Below are 8,289 nucleotides of genomic sequence, written 5' to 3' on the forward strand. Positions count from 1 at the left end.
TACTAGTCTTCTGTAGCAGAAAACTTGCCATGAACATGGTTGCTGAAAAGCTTTGATTCTGAAATGCTCACAAGCAATGTTTTGAAGGGCACTTGGTGAGAAATGAGAATGAAGGGCTTCTTATAAAAAGGAAAAGACTCGTGTAATGAATGTGAGAATTAATGTTTTTACTTTACAGAGTATTTTTTTAATTTAAATCATCGGTGATTACATTCCTCGGACTTTTTCTCACTCAATACTTTATAAAAATAGAAACGTGTGTTCAGACATATAGTTCGAGATACGAGTAACTAACGTGGAGTTTATAATATCTTGGATGTTTTTATTTTTTGAGCTAGCTTTTGGGGTGGTGTATCGTTCAATTCTCACCGTCTCCCACTTTAAAGTGGAATTAGATCTGTGCAATTCCACGCTTCTTGCTCGAAGGGTTCTTGCGTGAGGGATCATGTTGAGATATATATACAATCAATATGGGACTTTATGTATCAACAACATGTTCTTTTAATTATCCTTTTGGGGTTAACTAAAAGATAAAATTGTTCTGTCAATAAAAAAATTGAAAATATTTTGTTATGTTGTACCGAAAAAATTATCTCATGGAAATAAAATTATAAATAGAATCCATAATTAAGAAAAAAAATATACATGCGAGACCCATTTCTATTTTATGTGTTCTGAAATTTTATTTCTCTTGTGCAGGCAAGAGAGAATTAAAAAAATTAAAAAAGAAAAGTTTTGGAGATAGGCATATGTAGATTTGAATGTAGTTTACTGTTAGTAGGTAAAAAGGCAATCATAGAAGCCTCGTGTCTGCTTGACTAGAATAAACTCATCTAAACAATTTTTTATTTTTTTATTTATTAAATTACGTTTCTCCTTGTTTGTTTTTTTTTGGTAAGCGTTTCTCCTTGTTCTTTATTGCTGAAACAAGTCTCACGGATGTTTTAATTTTTCTATAATTATTACACAAGTGTGAGACATGACCCAATAAGAGAGTTGGGAATATTCTTATCTTGGTTTTGTCTCTTTTTTCTATTTTGAAATTTTTAGAATTTTATATATATTTATTAAAAAAATTCTCCAAAAGGCATGTAAATAGTTAAATAATGGATAACTTAAGCCCACGAATCAAATCTTAATAAAATTGGAAGAAATAATCTTTATTAAAGAAAACCGTCTTTTTATATAATTAACATTTTTTAAGAAATAAAAATGTTATTTGTAGACTATTCTAGTTTCGTTGTTTTTACATAGATTAATAATGTATAAATTTCTGGTTAACAATGTATAATATTTTTATTAACATACTAAAAATACACAGTACTAATAAAAAGCTTATACATCATTCATTAACCAATGTTACATTAATGTAAAAATTTTGGTATGAATATATAAAAACTGTTTAAGAAAATAATATTGCTGAAATCTACTTTAGTTTCCACTTAATATATATTTCAATAATTTGGTACGATTGTATCCCCAAAAAAAAATTAATTTGGTACGATTTACCAATTAAAATAGACTAAGCCTGATCATCCTTTATTTAATAATTGTGTTTTATCCTTAAATAGAGAGATTGGTATCACATTGTGTCTCCAAGCCTCCATTACTTTGAGTGGCTTTGCGTGTTGGTTATTTTAAGGTTGATGATGATGACGATGCATTGATACGCGAAGTGGGAACAGTCAGATGCACACTAGGTAGGAGTTGGTGTGTATATTTAACACAAACAAACAAACAATGAGTTGCGCCTATACTTGGATTCTGGCAATTTTTTTGGCAAAAAAAAATTAAAATTTTATAATTAAAATAATAATAAAATTGTAATAATTTAAAATCTATTTATGAATATGTAGCAATGAGTTGCGCCCATCCAATCACTCTTAAATTTGGACGTAACTTACACGATAATAACACGTGGCACACGGAAGACGATGCAATCAAAAAAAATTCCAAAAAAAATACTTATTTATGTCATGTTTGACACATTTTAACTCTGTAAATGATATTAATTAATTCTTACTATTATTTTTTTACTTTCTAACAATAACAAATAATCGTGACTAATTATGTAAAACTTATTCAACTTGTTCGAAAGTAAGTATCTGTATCCCAAAATTTTGTACGCTGTTAGGATCTCTGCATTATATGTAGGATTTATGAATTAGGGATAGTTTGTGTAATTTCTTTAATAAGTTGTGTGATTACAAAATTGTGTACATTTGCCGCCAGTGCATAGATCTCAAAAAATTACGTAGAATAAAAAAAAAATCATCTGATTCAAACTTCCGAGCCAAAAGTTATGATCTTCTAAAATTTTGTATCATGTGTCATCCTCAGGCAAATCTTCCCTGATTGAGCCTGGATTTGGGCGCGCCCGATCAAGTTGAAAAATTTTATGCTACGTGTCATCCTTAAGTGGGTCGCGCCCAGATTTAGACGCGACTGGTTGCTACACATTCATAAATGAGAAAAATGTGTATCATTTTGAAAAACACAAAATAATGTCATTTTAAATGAGAGAACGAGATAAATCATAGGAGAAAGAATGAGTAAAAAAAATTTAAAGGTGCGGGTCCCACCTCTTTGTGAGAGTGAAAGGATATAAGGTGTGTCATTTAAAATGACACATCTTTTTTTCCTTCATAAATAAGTTTGAAATTGTTATAATTTCATAATTTTTTATTTAAATTGCAATATTTTATTTTTATTTTTTTTCCATTTCATTCCATTAGTTATCAGGGATGTTCAGGCAATTTAGTTTGAGTTTAATGTAATAAAAATAAATAAATAAGCTGATCAAATTCAATTCAGTTAATTTATTACAAATAATATTAATGTGGATATCTATAATCTCAAAGAAATAATGTGTAACTTTTATAATTCCTATGAGTTAATAATATATAATTAAAAAATTTTAATTTTATCATTTATTTCATTGTAATGGATTGAGAGCTAATAATAAAGCTCATATGTAAAGTTTTTCATATATGTCACAATACAATAGAATTATTACTATTTTCTTTGTTATATTTACTATAATTCTTCTAGTTATATTTTAGTTTCATAAAAAAATTAATTTAATTCCTGAAATTTTCTTCTTCTTTTTTGGAGTGTTTAGGAAAATTAAATGGATAAATCAAAAGTATTTTTCACATGTTCAAGCTGAGAACATTCATATTACTATTGGACTAGCTCTCCCAATTGAGCCAACTTTACGAGTTGGTTCGATTGAGATTAAATTAATTATATTTACTATCATTCTTCTAGTTATCCTTTACTCTTTTAATGTTTTTATTTTCACTCATTATATTATATGCAGTTTTGAAATTTTTATATTTGTACGATAAACAAAAAATGGATTGGACAGCATATAATTAAAAAATCATAACCTTAAAGAAAATTAATTTATGCGTCACTTTACTCGCATGATTCTTACTTAATTTATTCTCAATCAATATGGTATTATCTCGCACTCAAATTTTCAACTTTATTTTGTTATGATAAAAACCTTTCGGGCTATGGAACACTGCTCCTTTACGTACATATATTTATAAATTATTATTTGTTAAAGTGTTGTTTTTAAGCACGCTTTTTTGCAAATTGAATTAGAACAAATTAGTTTTTATTTTTTTATTAAACTTTTTTAATACACACTTTCTTCGAGTCCATCAAAATTAGAAATTTAAATTCACCAAATTATAATACATAAATTAATTCGTCAAAATACAAATTAAAAATTATGTATGAGCCGAATTGCATTAACGTCTTAACAAACTAAAAACACTCGGTCACTTCTAAGCTGGGGACGAATTGCAAAGATGGATGCACGTTTAATAAAAATATATTATTCTTTTGAGTAAAGACCATTTTTGATCCCTAACAAAAAATATGTTCCCCACTTTAGTCCCTTACAAAAATAAATTAGTCAGTTAGTCCCTAATAAATACAAGGTGGACCCATTTTAGTCCTTTTGAGAGATTAATATGGGTCTTTTTTAAATTTGTGAGGGACCACGATTTCAACTAAATGGGTCCACTTTGAATTTGTTAGGGACTAACTGATTAATTTATTTTTGTAAGGGACTAAAGTGAAGACCGTATTTTTTGTTAGGAAATAAAAAAAGATATTTACTCTATTCTTTTCAACATCCGGACCAAGATTAGGGGAAAGTTCCTGGGGGTGTATAAGAGAGAGAAAAGCCTCACGTTGTTTTATTGAAGGAGGATTTTTAGGACGCATCTCTAAACCAAGAAGAAACAAAGTGGCAGACCAAATACATTTGGGTATCCTTAAATGAAAGATGCTAGTAATGCAAGTATTATAAATGAAATCAAAATAAAATGATTTTTCTTTTGGTAGTGATATCAAAATATTCTAGACGCAACTCCACTTGAGAACGCAAAGCCATAAATACATAGGCCAAAAAAGAAAAAAGAGCCACGCTCTTAAATTTAAACATTTATTGCGTATCAGATTTCCAACTTCGCAATGAATCAATGATAGGTCTCGGAGTGGATCCTATTATATGGAAAGTGATTATGTCTTATTTGATTACAATCCATCATTGATAATAAGATAAGAGAGAGAGAAATATAACTTTTAAATGAATGATTGCAGTAGCGGACCCAACAAATTTTATTTATGTGTGCATATTTAGTCCGAATACTTAGTGGAGAGAATCTGGGGACAGTGCTTCCGAAAAAAAAATTAAAGAAAGTTTTAAATGCATTAAAAAAAATTATATCGCTTATTTTACATGAACCAAATTTTTTGTCATGTTAAGAAAAAAGACAAGACCAATTCATTGAATAATGTGTCATCTTACTTTATTTAATATTATATAACTTAACAAAAAATTACATTCATATAATATGAGGGATATAATCCTCAAACAACAAAAGAAAAGAAAACTTGAACTTAACATAAAAAAATAGTAGTCAGCTTAATGATATAAAATCACTAAAACATAAGCAATAAATAAGATATGTTTCTTTTTTAATATCTGTGTTTTATTCCTGGTAATACAGCCACTAAGATTGCTCCTTGAGTTACACTCATAATTAATTAAAAAATGGGAAAAATTCATCAATGCCCGTGTGGTTTACTCTAGAATCATCTATGTCCCTGTGATTTTTTTATATCACATATGCTCTTCTGGTTTGCAAAAGGATATGTTTTTTATCATATATGCCCCTGTGAATTTTTACTTTTACATATCACAGGAGCATATGTGATAAAAAAACCATAGTGACATAAGTGATTTTGAAACAAACCACAAGGGCATTAGTGAATTTTTTCCTTAAAAAATATATCTCTTCTTTACTAAAAAATGACCAAATTTATGTGTGCACTTGCACACATAAAAAACCAAATAGGTCCGCCACTAAGTGGTTGTGATCAAATAATATAACCACATGATCACTTTTACACGTAAGAGAATCCACTCCCTAGTGGTCTACGGCTAAACTTTGATTGGCAATAAATTGGAACTCTTTCTCTACGCCAAACGTGCTCCGTATTGATGATGGCTAAATCACCATTGACTTTTGAACAAAAGAATTGTTCAGATAAAGTTGATTAACTAATGCAAACAAACATGTCAAATATTGATGTGTCAATGATACTGACGGAATTCGTGTCATGTCAGCGCTAGATAGTTTCGTTATTGTAAAACTTCGAAAGGCCATAACTTTTGACTCGGGTATCCAGATCATACTTTTTTTTTATTTCACATAATTTTTCGAAATCTCGCTATGACCATTGTTGTCAAAAACTAGTGTAAAGACGTAAAAACTTACGTTTTTATGTTTTTACTAGAGTGATTCGTGTTAAAACTCAAGTAACAACTGCCATTGGTAAAAACTGGTAGAAACGCCGCGTAAAAACAGTAAAATCTTTCGTTTTTACCATTTGACCATTTTTACTTAAAATTAAAAATTTAATAAAAAAAATATTTACAAATTTTTTTTAAAAAAAACCTAATTTTCATTTTCCCCAAATCATATTGATAGTATCTTAATATCTTTTTGTTTTGATATATGTTTTTTTATAATTATATCTTATAAAGCTGCAATTCTATTATAAGTTATGCTAAGAGAATCGTTTTGTGTTTTTGGATCATTGTGTGCATTGAAAGAAGTGAAATTATATCCTGATGAGCGATGATCCAAAATCTGCAGAGTGTATAAAGCAGTTAGAGCAGATTGGTTATTCATTACTTGTTAATTATCACTGTTTATAATTTTGATACTTGGTTATGAAAAATAATTTTCCTTTTTAGATAGATAAGAGGCTCAACACACACACATATTCATTTTGTGATATTTTTTTACATGCATATATATAATTTTGTATCTTGACCTTAAGTGGTAGAAAGTAAAAACTTTACGTTTCGTGTCGTTTCTACGTTTTACATTTTTACCATCATTTTCTGTTTCTACGTAGAAACTCGAGTTTGACAACATTGGCTATGACACTTCATTTGACATATTTTATCTCCCACAAACATAGTTTGAATTTACAACAATAGTTCCATAATTACAAAATCATTTAAATCCAGGAGATCATGAGTTCTTTTCGAACCATGACCATGTTTTATCTCATTTCATTTGCTCGTTTCTCTCCTTCTCTCCAAAATTCTCTTTCTCTCTCTAATTTTTTTTTCTCTTCCTTCTCTCTAGCATTTGGGGTTCTCACCAATACATGTAATAATTTTTCTATCTTTAGTTATTTAATTTTTAAATTAATTTGTATGTAATTTATGAAACCTTATGATAGAAGCCTAATTAGTGAATTATAATTAGTGATTTAATTTAATATTTTTGTAAATTAATTTGCATGTCATTTATAAAACCTTAGGATAAAAGCCCAATTAGTTAATTAATTAAATATTTTTGTAAATTAATTTGTATGTCATTTATAAAACCTTAGGAAAATAGCCTAATTAGTGAATTAGTTTAATATTTTTTTAAATTAATTTGTATATCATTTATAAAACCTAATTAGTGAATTAGTTGGTGAATTAATTTAATATTTTTTTAAATTAATTTGAATGTCATTTATAAAAGCTTAGGATAAAAGCCTATTTAATGAATTAATTGTGATTTTTTGTAAAATTTTGTTAGTTAATTGGCTGGTCATCGCGCTTGCATTAACCTCGGTCCCAAAGAGTGAGGCGTACTTGATCCCAACGTATAACGGTCGCACAAATCATAGGTTATAGGTAGTGTGAAAAGATGCACACTACATGACTTTGAGGGTGAAGCGAGCCTAATAGAGATCTTTGGGAGATGTGCATCACCCAAATCACATCCTCTTGAATTTGCTGGAGCACCTAATGCATGTAGATTTCTGGCACACGTCTCATGTAAGACGACTAAGATGTACCCGCATATACAGTTATGGAACACTAGGCATATGCACATTAAAACTGTATATCCAGAGGAGGATGTCATTAACTCATATACACTGGTCCCGTAATGATTAATTCAAATTGAGATTGTTTACGTTACTAACTCATACAAAAAAATAAAGCCCGTAGATTGAGTTCTTCGTTATTCTTATCTTGATCTCACTTTCTTTCCGAGACTTTTCTCAGTCCCTACAAAAACCTTACATGGTATCACGGCCAAAATACATTCATAATGGTTCATATTGCTTAATGTAATACCAAACTTTTTCATCAGTTTTAGGGCTTTATTTACATATAAGTCAAAGTTATTATGAAAATGAACTCGAGCCCACGATGGGCCCAAGAGGTATAAAGAATTCAACTTTAGTCCGATAACTAATCAAGGACCTCAACTTTAAAATATACTACAGGAGGGATATATTGAATTCAATAATATAATGGTATTTTTCCAGACCCAGATCAAGTGTATTGTTAATATCCTATATTGTTTTGATATGTTAAATTGCATTTTTTATCTTGTAATTGTTTTCAAGTAATGTGTTTGATTTCAATTGTGCTTCTTCTTTTTACTATTTTTTTTATAACAACCTTAATTATTTCTTTGAGAGAAGTCGATATTCTCATCAATTTCAACTCTTTAAATTAATTATAGAATTAATTTCTAATTCCGAGTAAGGATTTAGTCGGTTCTATTTTTTATATGCGAGGTTAATTATCTACACAAAACATTTGCATTTTGTAACACTAGCAGCACTAATGAGACCGAATTGGAAACCTAAAACACATTAATAAAACAGACAACAACCCCTAATTACTAGTGTAATAATTACACATTCCACAAATTCCTCATATAGATTCGCATGATCTGATTCTCA

Source organism: Gastrolobium bilobum, unplaced genomic scaffold (genome assembly GCF_033153095.1).
Source record: "Gastrolobium bilobum isolate Gb01-03AN ecotype WA unplaced genomic scaffold, APGP_CSIRO_Gbil_v1 utg4377, whole genome shotgun sequence".
NCBI lineage: Eukaryota > Viridiplantae > Streptophyta > Magnoliopsida > Fabales > Fabaceae > Gastrolobium > Gastrolobium bilobum.